The following is a 14025-nucleotide window of genomic DNA, read 5'->3' on the forward strand; positions in this document are numbered from 1 at the left end:
CGCACACACGCATGCATAGTATTTATTGTCAAACTTTTGTTCTTGACGTCTATGGTCAAATTGAGAATAGATTAAATATTGTTAGTCTTTATTAAAAAAAAATTATAGTATAGCCTTGGCGAAATTTGTGATTATAGAAGTATAAATTATAATCATAATAGTGTACAAACTTACAATTCCAATTAATTATAGTCGAATTTCGACTACTGCGGGGCCACTAGTAATATTAAATGTGTTACAGAATTACGAGAAAAAAATCGCGCGGTGATATTACGCTGTGCGGACAAGGCCTAATTGTCGTCTGTGAAGTCGCAGCCTTATATGTAGGCGTCTACCACAATAAAGGCGAAATTTACTTAAAAAAAAAGCGACAAAAACATTAGCCAATATCAGTTGTGACGTTTTAAATCCAGTTGTGTAACAGACTTTGAGTGTGTCGCACGCGCATTGAACGATAATAATATTTAAGATCGAAATACGATTTTTAAACAAAAAAATGGCTTCGTTGTGTTAAAAGTGATTTAATTTGAGAACTAAAAGTGCACAGTGAACCCATTAACAAATTGATCATTGTTAAATGTAAGTTTTTTTTCGTTTTAATATATCGTCATGATCGTAGAATAATGTCGGATTTGAAAAAAATCCAAAATCCACTTTTTACCATATTTGGATAATACATTGTCTAAATATTATTGCTACATTAAAAAAAAAATTACATGTATTTTAGATTTCAAATTAAGCAGTCGGTATAATGACGGATTTGATAGACGCTCATAGTAAAATGACGCTTGTGCTTAATCGTCTCTGCACGACGCGCGCCCGGCCCTCCCACTCCCGACGTATCCACGCAACCGACATTGTTCCTCGAAGTTGCCCACGCGTTGTATTTAGATTCAATTTTTCTTAAACATTTACACTAGATTACCTCAGTTACCTTTTTATTAATTATTACGTATCTAGTCTTACGTACCGTGTTAAAAGGTGTGTCACAATGAAACCAGGACGATCAAAGCTTATGTTAAAACTGGTGGAAGAAAGAAGCAAAAATGCACAAATTACGAATTTTACTCATGAAGAGTGCACTGATGAGGAGGACTGTATACCAGGGACTCCAGGTAGGTTAATTAATTATGTATTAACTTTTGGTATTATTTAATTTTTGTATTAAAACCATATTTATTAAAGTAAATGAATAAAGTATCGGTTCTGACTATCTGTCGGTTTTCTACGGAAAATTAAAAATCATTTAAAAAAATTATTTACATAAAAAGAATGTTGAATATCGGATTATACATTATTCTGAAGAGTTTGTGTTATATTTTAAAAAAAATTTAATTTTAAAATTGTATGTAACTATATTACATTTTTCTATGGATATAATAGTGACGGGTGATCACAACCGACGTTATTCAATGAACATGTTTTTTTAACTAATAGTCGTATCTGACCATCCGACTTTGTTCTTTGCACTAAATTCAGATCCAGCTTTATTCTACTTAAAAAAATGATTATTTGTATATATTTAATATATTTTTCTATAAAAAAATAATCCTATGTCAGTAATATTTTACCCGTATAAATAAAAAGAAGTAAATTGTTTTATTTCTGTACTTCCGAATCTCTTTGTTCTGAATCAATTTAAGGGTGTAAAACCTCACCTTAGGCGTAAACGTTAACTTGTGTTATTAAGAATTTATTTATTTTTTACATACTGATATGTTTTCAGAATGCCATTCACCTTTACCTCCAGGAGTACGCCATGCAATAGTAAAATGAACGACGTTTATGAGAATGTCTTTGCAGACGATGTACACCGAGCAAACGAAAGTATTACAGATGAAAATAGGAATCAAAACATACCATCCTCTACTTGTTTTCTTAGAGAAAATCACTTTATAGTTGGATATCAAAATGCTTCCACACCAGATTTACTCTCGTCAGAAAATCAACATACCGTGTCCCTAAATATCAGCCCAGCTTTAAGCCCTTTAAATACCTCTATCTTGATATCAGATATATCACCTTTCCCACAACCGATTAACCGATTGCCATTACCAGCAAAAGGCCATGGCGAAGTCTGTAACGATTTTTGTTGTTGCACTCATGATGAAGCGGACTATAGCAACTGTCCTTTAATCAACACAGTTGTGTCCTCATGCCAGTCGTGTCCTCCAGTGCTTCGTATTCGATGTAGAGGTAAAAAACGATCCTAAATTACGATGATTGAAAAGAAGTTACTAGAAAGCGCTTAAAAATGCCGGGAAATAAACTCCTCCAAAAAGGGCCTTTTTGTTCCTTCAAAAACTATGGGTGCCTACCCAGTACTTGCGCGTGTAAAAGTAAATGTTACACTATGTTGACCCTTGAAGAAAGACAGGGTGCATTTGATAAGTTTTGAGAATTAGGTGATTGTGAGAAACAATGGTTGTATGTTGCGAATTATACTACAAAACAGCAGAAGAAAAGGGGTCTTCAAAGAGCTTTAAAGCATAACCGTCAATTCACTAACAATTATTTTTTGCCAAAAGAATCATCAACAATAGAGGATTGTAAAATCATGTTTTTAAGTAAATATTCGATTAGCGAAAGGTTGGTTCGGACAGCTTGGGATAAGTATGACGGAAGTACTTTGATTGAAGAAGACATGAGGGGGAAACATAAAAATCATAATCGGATTGTTGACGATGAAATGGTAATGTGGGTTTGCACCCACGTTGAATCATTTGTACCAGTAGAGTCGCATTATAGAGCAGCGTCCAAATGGCTGTATTTAGGTGACTTCGGTGACTTCAGCATCGGTCGGATGTTCAATTTATACAAAGAATTGTCTGAACTCCAGCCTTAAAGAAAGCTTATGTAGGTCTAATTCCAATCAGTAATGATAAATATAACAATCTTATTAGTCTTTGCAATTCCTCAATAATACCCACGAAATATCATAAATTTTTCAGAAGTTTAACTCATGGACGTAATGTTACTGAAGCTGGTAATGAATCCGACTGAATAATTGTGCACTAGGGTTTTTTTTTATAATTTTAGTTATTTTATTGTTATTATTTTGATCTCTGAAGTTGTGATTGTTAAGATTTTTTTCATTTTAATAAATGTTTTTTTCTTTTCTTTATAATTAAATTCTATATAATGATTAGTATTTAAATTTTTAGGTTAGTAATTTACCAAGAAAGCAGTAATCATATCCAAATAGAGTCAACATTATAGTCTGCTTAGTCTATATAGTAATAAAAGAATACCTACTATTGATAATAAATACTTAATTTAAGCATGTATATCATGTTGATTAAAAAAGAGTAAGACCAATTAGTCTGTGTTTTATTTAAGACATCCTAATCTGGTTACTTACTGACCACTTGCCGACCTATAATACTTACCTGCGGTTAAAATTTAAAATAATATAATATGACAAATAACATATCCGCCAAAATATTACTCTGTAAGTTAATAGAACATGATCGTAAAGTAACTTCCGTCATTCCTTCAACAGTAACTTTCCGAGGAACAATGTCGGATAATAACTATGTGACTGTATCAACTCCAAAGTAAAATGAAGCATGTGATTTTTCTAGAAAACTGTGTAATTTTAAGTTATTATTTTTATTTTATTTTAAAACGAATCCTTTTGTTTGCTTGTATGCCAATTTTCATAATTACAGAATTTGAATCTAAAAAGTTATGACCAAAAATCTAACATGACTATTTGAAATGGCTGCCCTGTGAAGTTTAATATTTGTCAGATCCGTCACTATTCTACGACTATGACGATATATTATAAAATCATTTATTTGTGTTTATTGTTTGCTATCTCGCGTGCCTTGAATGCTATTTTCTGTCTTCGATGTCTTTCCTGTCCGTCAGCTGATAATATTAATATTATTGTCATGCCGACGGCATTATTACAGACAGCATTTATATTTGTTATTAAATATTGTTGATACAATTTTCAGCTAAACAACCATAAAGTCCTTTTCAATGCGTCACTTCGGAATGTGACAAATGAATTCGGAGACTACCTACAATAGCTTTGAAATAAAACTGTATTATACTAACGATTTCAATACAAAAACGGCAAAAACGATTCTTTATTGAAATGTATGGCTGCTTTAGATTATTTATAGGAATGAATCTGTCTCCGGTTCGTTAATGAAGGTTATTTAACTTGCTCGTTTTGTGTGTTTGTTTTCGAAGGTTTGTTTAACTAGGTTGATCCGTGAATCAGCTGAGCTAATTCGTATGATTTTTATTTCCTTTTTTTCTTACCTATTCTGGTGACCTCGAGGGGTCATTCTATATTCACCTAACGAGTAGATCAGCTCACGAGGCTCTAACCTGGTGACGTTGCTAACACTAGCCTTATTAAGAGCAGTGCTTCGCAGAATCTATCAACGGATGGAAAACGCGATCCACTGAAAAGATCCGGTGTGGAGCTCAGTGGGCTGTGTCTGTGGGTTAATTTGCTCGCCGAACCCTTCGTCGCAAGCGACGGGTTGGACGTAACACTGATCACTCACATGCGCACGAATACGCAAACCCGCAAGTGTAGGACGACATTTGCGAACGATTATGCAAAGTTTTCGCTGCATTCGTGGTTTTCCAAGCTGTGTCGGTTTTTTAACAGACATCAAAGCGCGCGAACCTCGAACCTTCGCGTAGTCTCCCACACATTCGCTTGCCCAGTTGCGCCGACGATTGCGAAGGTAACGGACGTATCGCCATTTTCATAGTTCGTGACGTCTACTGTGTAGCGTATCTTCATCAAAAGAAATCCCATAAAAACAGCATGGCTGTTAATTATGTCTGGGAAAGAATTCAAAACTCTTTTTCTTTTCAATGTTCTATTGACGAATTAAAAAGGAGGAGAAATTCGTGAGACATTCGTAAACAAGTGTAGGAGGAAGCGCAAACGGGTTCGCAAATTGAGTATGCGAACCCATTTGCACAGCCGCTGGGTTTGCGAATGAATGTTTGACGGCCTACGAATATTTGCGCGCATGTCAGTGGCCGGCATAAAAGTCGCACGTAACATTCGTTTGAAGGTAGGTAGTAAAACCCCCAGAAGTCAGCCCCGCACCGGTACTCAGCCTTTATAGGTTTTATTTTGGTATAAATAGTGTTGAAATGGACTTACACCATTGAAATAACGTTTAATCAAATCTATGCTCTCTTGTTGGTTACTGTGCACATCTAAGAACCGATAGCGTGACAGGTTGATCCTCTGTACTCGTTCATTTCCACTGCCGCCAACGAAAGGACAGGATGTGTCACTTTTGCTATTTTTTTCGTAAGGAAACGTGTTCGAGGTTTTGGTAAGTTTTTCTATGAATTTGTTGTAATTGCTGGTAGATTTTTATGTTATGTTGTTGTATAATGTTTTTTCTACGATAACATTAAGCATTAGAGGCATTTTATATGTTTATTTCGTTTCAATTTAGGGGGCCGACTTCTGGGTTACGATTTGTTAAGGTTGATCCAGAAGTCAGCAGCAAGGGGCTGACTACTGGTTTTTTACGATTTTCTTAGAATTCGTCGAAATTAACACAGAGAATAGTCCTTGTTATTTGCTTTGGATTGAATATAACTCTTAGATGACCAAAATATTATTTTACCAGTAGTCAGCCGTGTATAAAAGTAAAATATATGCTGAGGGCTGACTAATGGACTATTAACTCCTATAGTCGGCCGTTAATTCTATTATGTAATATTGAACTTTAATGCATTTTAATAAGGATCAAGTTAAAATCTTATATTCTAGAGTTTCATAATGTCGAAACGACCAATCCACCAGTACAAAGAAGAGCAGTTGTCATAGGCTATGGCCGCGATCAGAAACGGGATGAAGATTAGAGAAGCTAGTCGAGTTTTTAGCGTACCACGAGGGACTCTACAAGATCGCCTGTATATAAGAGTCCCAGAAGCACCTCGTAAAATGGGATCAGACTTAGTACTTACCAAAGACGAAGAAACTGCCTTGAAAGACTGGTGCATTGCTTTGGCAGAATGTGGCTTCCCTTTAAATGTGATGATCCTTTATACCGTCCATAATATTATTTCCCAAGAAAACAGACCTAACCCATTTGTAAATAATAGGCCAGGGAAGAAATGGAACTCATTTCTTAAACGAAATCCGGAGTTAAGAGAATCAAAATCGCTATCGATGTTTTAAACAGAGCAAAGAAGATGGTCGGTACTGAAAGCCTAAATTCTACAGTAAATTCAATTAGCCAGGCCGTCCAAATCGATACCTCAAGTTCTATTGATTCTAAAAATAGCGTCAGAATCAGTTGAAATTCTTCATGTTAGTTTGCCAATTATAGGGGATTGCACATTGGACAATAATTTCATTAATTTAACCGAAAGTGAAGTACCCTTAAATGACTTCGAATTCATAACAGACTTTGAAGTCTTGCAACAAAGTCATGAAGTCCAGGAAACAGGAGCATCTGAATTGAATACGCAAGAAGATATAAACTGCGTCGAAGCATGTTCATGAACAGAAAAAGAACGAAATTTTAATATTGATTAAAAAGCAGAAAAGAATGAAAGCTAAAAAAAGACTGTAGAAGAAAGACAAAAGAAGGAAGAAGAATTACAAAAAAGGAAAGCTCAAAAGTTTTTGATGTCCAAAAAAGTATAAGTAAGAAGAAAAGTACGACATGCACAGTAAACAGAATAAGATGCGATTCGTGTGAAGAGGAATTGACTAATGACACAGATATAAACGACTTAAAATATATTGGTTGTGACAATTGTCCTGCGTGGTATCATTTAAAATGTACGATATTTGCAGGTGAAGACTGAAAATGTCTATAATAAAGAATTTGTATGTCCAACGTGCAATAATAAGTAAAAGGCTGACTATAGGGTAAGACATGGCTGACTTGTGGAGAAATGAGGCTGACTACCGGTAAAAAGTGCCATATTTTGTTTAATATTGATTTTTTATATAATTCTAACAAAATTAAAAAAAATTGTATCTCTTTAGTAAAAATAATAAACAAACTTTCTGTAAAAAAATTCTTTTTCGTTTAAAGTCTTTTATTTTTAAAAATACAGGTGAATCAAGTTAAGAATCCCACTAAAAGGCTGACTACTGGGTGTTTTACCCTATATAACCAATTACTCGAAGAACATTTCATCTTACCGTAAATAATATAACCCGTAATTTTCATTTGTGCTTTGCAACAAATACCTAGGTACATCTATGTTGTTATTTTCTGAATCAACTTCGGTTGATTCGTACATAATGCCTTAGGAATTAATTCCGCTAATCTAAATTGATGTGAATGAAGTGAAATAAATAAATTAAAAAAGAAGAAGAAAAAACGGAGGTTTTACAACGACAAGTACGTTAATAGAATGATATTCTTTACACGTAACTTTCTTAATTTACTTTTATTTTCATTCTAAATCAAGAATTAAACAAAAGCGAATGTAAATGTATTATATGGACCTTCTAGGATGGTCCTTCTAGGATTATTAGGGTGGCGGTGACACTTTACATCCACACGAAATAATTATTCTCTTTAATAACACGTTAGGACGGGTAGAATATGAATGATTCAGAAATATGCTAACCGCCGGTATTTATACAATCATCTTTATCTATTTTAATACAAACTTAATAGGTAATATTAAGCATTGTTTATGTTAATTTTTCTGTTGATTATTTACGTGCAATTATTATTTAATAATATCGAATTATATAACATAAATAACATTAAAGGCTTATTGCGCCGGAAGCTGTCAAGCGGAAGGTCCCAGTAAAATATTCTATATAGGTATTAATACGTGAAGCAAAAACTTTGTATCCCTTTTTACGAAAATTGCGCGGACGGAGGTGTATGAAATTTTCCACACTTATAGAGAATATAGAGAAGAAGTGCACAATGCTAATATTTTTTTAAAATAATGCATAAAAGATACTTTAAATCAATAAAGAAAACATTACACACACTACATACCATGTATTTGACGCACACACGCATGCATACTATTTATTGTCAAACTTTTGTTCTTGACGTCTGTTGTCAAATTGAGAATAGATCAAATATTGTTTGTCTTTGTTAATATTTTTTATAGTGTAGTCTTGGCGAAATTTGTGATTATAAAAGAATAAAATACAATCATAATAGTGTACAAACTTACAATTCCAATTAATTATAGTCGAATTTCGACTACTGCGGGAACTCTAATTATAAGAGCATTTCTCAAAATTATTGCACAATAGACTTTAGCCTCTGTCCCATTTTTTTAATATTTTGTTCCGGCTAATATATTAGATCATTACTACTTTTTATAAATTGTGTAAGCAGTAAAACTACCCTACTTATTAGAAAGGAAAAAAACACACATAAATACAATGAGATTTTTTCATTAAAAATGTATATCATAAATCAGCTTCAACCAGTTGTATGAAAAGTGCAGTGTCCTAATCTCAATATCTTACCAAACCATCGATTTTTAGTTGAATGGACATGGGCATTGCATAAATATAAAATATTATTTATTTATAGCCATAAGTCTCAATTCATCCTAAAACATCCTTTTTAGCATTCCTTTATAATTAAATTTCTAATTAATGATTTTAACTTGTCCCGTAAAAAGTTCCACCTAGAAATTCCAGTTTTTGTTACCATCATTTTGAAGAAATATGAGAATCGATTAATGCAATTATATTTTAGAATAATGGTAGCACTAGCCGGCTTGGCATCCGTCTTGTTTTAATTTCGACTAGTTCTTTCTGGTGCCGGTACGAACGGTAAAAGTCAATATTTAAGCTAGCGGTCAGAAAAACAATTCCACCTTTGTTACTCAAAAAACATAGGTAAGTGCAGATTTTATTGTTATTTCACTTAACCTACTATTAAAGCTCCCATTCTTGATTTCGTTAATAAAATCGAAATAAGAGTAATCGTGTGAGTTGCATGTGTTTAAAAATAAAATAACATGTTGTACTTGATTTGTTACTTCTTTTTTTGTTACTTTTGTGTGGTAACGTATAAATGGAAAAGAGAGTAACAAAATAGGAAATCATTAGGCTGAGTATATATAATATATTATTTAACTTTCTGTTTAAAATAATTATAAAATAATTATTACAACTATGTACAACGGCGTCGATTTCTTTGTTTTGTTGTTGTACTATTACAGATTTGTACTATGAAATAGATTGGGAGTTTTTTGTTAGTATTTTTCTATCAGTTTTATTAGTTTATTTAAAAACAAATGCGGCTTTTAAATATCTGCTTGTCTAAAAGTGCGATCATGGTAAAGAGAGAACTACTGCATGATATTCCTTCTGATGTGGTGGGCTAAATTTCAAAATATCTGTTGTTCTGGGTAACATAAAAAAGAGTTCTTTTACACTAACACTATTGCTGTTGATTAAAAATACAATGATATGCATATTGTTTGTAACCTACACCGGTTTTGGATTAAACAACAATTAGGATTGATAAAAAAGACCATCAACTGCTTGAGCATGGTTACGCTTAATTTTTTTACAGCTCTCAATAAAAATGCCTCTAACCTCTGCTGAAAAAATGAGGCGCTACCGCGAAAGACTTAAAGAAAATCCAGAAAAGATGGAGGAGCAGCGAATACGAAACATAGAAAGGATAAAAACTAAATATTTATATAAATCAGTAAATGAGATGTCAGAAGACGAAAAAAATAAACAAAGACAAAAGTGGCGTGCCTGTGCTTACACCTTGGCCTATCATGGCCTTTTTCTTCGACACATTTTATCAAGGCACCGATATGTTATTCCAGATTCGTCTAACAATCCGCTGCATTTTGTATCAAGTATGAACGCTGAAGAAATAAAAATATTATTACGTTGTCCATTTTTCTGGTGCCAAAGATGTGATTATGATTTATACGATCACTATCCAGCCGATGAATGTGATTATTGCTATTAAAGGATTTTACTGCATTAGAAACCGTTGGGCCTCCTTTTCATTAAGAATAAAAAAGAACTGAAACGATATTTTTGTTACCTACTCGTAAATGTTCCTAAATATTTGGATCGGGTATTTTTAAACGAAAAATGTTTAATTGTCATTTGACAGCAGTTCATACGATAATCTACATATATAAATATAATTATAATTATTTTTAACACGGGTCAAAGATTATTATAATTTGAACTACTTCGAAAACTAGCCTTATAAAATCCTAGTTTGTTACCAGTATTCCATTTTTGTTACTGTCCCATAACAGCGGACACGTATTTCTTTTAATTTTTTTTTATTTTTATCTTAAAACCTGCAATTTTTATGAAAAAAGCTTAAGAAGTGTATTGTTATTTCATTTGTGATCGTATTTAAAAATAAAACAACATCAAAACTTTTTTACTGTGATTTTAAAACAAAGTTGTGGGCAAATGGTCACGTAGAGGATATATTACAACTTATTTAAGTAACATTTTGCTGTAAATGTTAACAGTTTTTTATAGATACGTAAAATGATCGTTATGTCACCCTATTAAAATGCATAAAAATTGACGTAATTGATTTGGTGTTTGAATTAACGTAATTGATAGACGGTAACAAAATAAGAATATTTCTCCGCCCTTGGTATATTTCTACACATTTCTCTACTTTATTACATATTAAACCTCACAACAAACCTCATATTCAAAATCTTTAGACACCTATCTACAAATGAAAACAAAAAAATACTTTAGTTTAACATTTTTATTTTAATACATTATTCTATTGGTGGTGCAATTATTTTGAGAAATGCTCATAAGTAATACATGTAGTTTTGGATTTCGGAAAACATAGTTTATCGTCGCGTAAAAAACTACTTTTGAGATTTAATCTCGAAACATTCATAAGTAGTGACAAGGAGATCCTCTTCATCCTCTTTGCTATGTAGATCCTCAATGCCGAGGGTCATGACCTAGGTGGGATTTCAGGATCTTCTGGCGGACTATACCATACGTCCTTGGCCGGCGTGGACCGTCTCACATACGGTGTTGTCCAGTGCGGTACGGATTTGGTCTGACCAGGACCTGCCCTTCGGTCTTTTGCCCTTTGACACGGAAATAAACAAAGCGAAATTAAACCACCAAAGTATTATATTTTTGTAGCAGTATCTGTTTAAGATTTCAACAGTTTTCAAAGATTTCTAGCAAAAAAAATGAAATGACAGTATCATTAATGTAGATGAAAACAATTAAAAATGCATTATTATGGTTAACTAAAAAACTTCTGATCGGATCTTGATAAAATTTAAATGGAACCATGTCGGAAGCATCTGAAACACAAAATTAACCTCATTCGCGAAGCAACTGCTCTTGAGTTGTTAGGTCTCATTTGGAGGCGCTAGGGCAGCTGTTAGCAAATCCCACCCCTCCTGACTGAGCCCGTGCGCCTACCTGTTCTGGTGTAGGAAAGGCTTCCGGGCCACCTTGTCATTCAATCATAAAGAAAAAAAAACTAAATAAAAAAAATAAAAACATACCACGCTTTCCCGCCAAAAAGTCCAAGAGCACAAACCACGCTGTTATATTTACGCTATCTGTGGCACAGTATGGGAAAATGGCAAAAAACCGCCGGTCGTGGCCTCTCAGGTTCCAACCAATTAAAAAGTTAATTGAACTCCCAGCAAATTAAGACGCGCTGTAGCCTTATTTTGTGTCATTCAATTACAAATTGCATTCCGTGTCCTTTGCGATAAAATATTTGGCTGTATGACCACGTATCCTTTACCGGTCCAATGGACAAATCAAACGAGAAACGCGCTATCTCACGTCACCGTATTTTTCCAATTAACAGAGCGCTAACTTACGTGACCATTTATTGTGTTGTTTTACGTTACCTATCGTTAATTTATACGGTCGTTATGCTAATGAATGAACCTTGAAATGAGTTTTCGTAGTACGAAGAGAATCCAATTATTTTTGTGTGACGACAGTTTTTTTTTTTAAACCATAAGGCACTTATTTTTGACAGCGGTGGCTGTATGGCGACTGTCAAACCTTGACATTCCATGACAGATCTTAGCGTTGAATCTGTATTGAGATTTGTGTTAATTTTAAACCGCTTTTATTAGCTTGGTAGTTAATAAATGTTTGTTTGTATGTGACGAAATGTTTGAACGTCATTTCGAACGATTTTATGAAGTCGGAATTATATTGATAATATTATCCATGCGCGTCAAGTTGACCGATAACTATACAATAATTTTGTAACTTCGCTCTAATATCCTGACCCGTACCGACAGGATAGAAAAAAAAATGAAATTAAATGTTAGTTCGGTTTTTTTCGGGCCGGGGACCCCCCTACGAGGTCCCCGAGGTCTACGAAGGACAGGTCCTCAGATGTAGGGAGCGAACCGCGGGCCATGGGGATGGAATTTAGGGCCTTACCTACTAAACGACTCCCCTGCACTCTCGCTTAAGCGTCCGATCCCCCCGAGGTCAGAACCCGCGTGAGTCAAGGGAGTCACCGCGGTCAACACTTCAACAAGACAGCGCAGCGAATCTAAAGCTCTGCAACGTCAGCCGTCTCGGTGCAGTAGCCCGTCAGGTGTCCCGGAATATCCCGCTGGACCAGAAACAGCCTGCCGGGTCGGGAGACGCGATAAACCGCCAATCGTTTGCTCTTTTTGACGTTGATAGTGTTTCTCCTTGGCAGCGCACTAGTATACTGGTAGCGCGGTTCCCCCTAGTTCGGATTGCTGTTTAAGCGAGTTTTATTTATTTATTTCAAACTATAATTTATATGCTATTAAAATAGCTGTAAGTTTTTCAAACACTCAACAATTCTCATGTCGGTAATGTCATGAGGTCTTCTCAATGGGTCCACGATTAGCGAAGACCTTGAAAAGTATCCACTGATTACGTACGACTCAACTTCTGGTACCCGTTTAATATCATTAAAATTTGAATGCCATTGTGGTTTCCGTTTTAATGTCATTATTGTTATTAGACAGAGATGGATATAGTCATTACGACATATTTTTTTTATTATATAAAATACGAAAATAATGATGTGTAATTTATCCCTGACCATTCAACATCCTGGATGCGGCAAGTAAAAAACTACATATTTGATGCGATGGCAGGTCAGAATTGCGTCCCCGATGATATTTCCACCAGTGCGTAGTAGACCTTTCGCGACCCACCAGTACTAAGGTAGATCATGGATGGATGAAATGAGGTTGTCGTTTTGAAGTCGTCGTGGCCTAAGGGTTAAGACGTCCGGTGTATTCTTGTTGAGCGATGCACCGGTGTTCGAATCCCAGGCGGGTACAAATTTTTCTAATGAAATACTTACTCAGCAAATGTTCACGATTAACTTCCACGGTGAAGGAATAGCATCGTGTAATAAAAATGAAACCCGTAAAGTTATAATTTGCGTAATTACTGGTGGTAGGACCTCTTGAGAGTCCGCGTGGGTAGGTACCACCACCCTGCCTATTTCTGCCGTGAAGCAGTGATGCGTTTCGGTTTGAAGGGTGGGGCAGCCGTTGTAACTATATTTGAGACCTTAGAACTTATATCTCAAGGTGGGTGGCGCATTTACGTCGTATTACTTGGTTACCGGAGCCCATAGATATCTACAACGTAATTACCACCACCCACCTTGAGATATGACTTCTATGGTCTCAGTTTTAACAGTATAACGGCCGCCCTACCCTTCCGAAACGCATTACTGCTTCAAGGCAGAAATAAGCAGGGTGGTGGTACCTAATCACACAACGACTCACAAGACGTCCTACCACCAGTGAAATTGATGATTGAAATGAAATTGAAAGCGAACACGAATTAATTCAAATAAGTAAGATTTAATGAAAAATACGGATATTTTCACCTGGCTTATTGGACGATTCAGTTTATTATTAGCATCAAAGGAAAATAGAATTCCATTATTTCATAGCAATAAGAGAAACAAACCACCCAAAAATAGAATAGATAACAACACGTCTACGGTAATTAAGACTTAATTAACATTCCAATTGTCTTTAAATATACGTAGGCAGGTACGTGAAAAAGTTAAA

General features: G+C 34.7%; 1 protein-coding gene across 2 annotated transcripts in view; it reads left to right on the forward strand.

Moving 5' to 3' along the window:
• The first annotated feature begins 410 nt into the window (after positions 1–410).
• The window catches only part of LOC114244172 (P protein), a 43059-nt gene continuing 29444 nt past the window's right edge, over positions 411–14025 (forward strand). Inside the window, exon 1 of one of the 2 annotated variants that reach the window (XM_089737795.1) lies at positions 411–579. The gene's annotated coding sequence lies outside the window, so the exon portion shown is untranslated. The remainder of the gene's footprint in view (positions 580–14025) is intronic. The other variant, XM_089737796.1, reaches the window with a different exon arrangement.

The sequence above is a fragment of the Bombyx mandarina genome, chromosome 23, assembly GCF_030267445.1.
Source record: "Bombyx mandarina strain Sakado chromosome 23, ASM3026744v2".
Classification (NCBI taxonomy): Eukaryota; Metazoa; Arthropoda; class Insecta; order Lepidoptera; family Bombycidae; genus Bombyx; species Bombyx mandarina.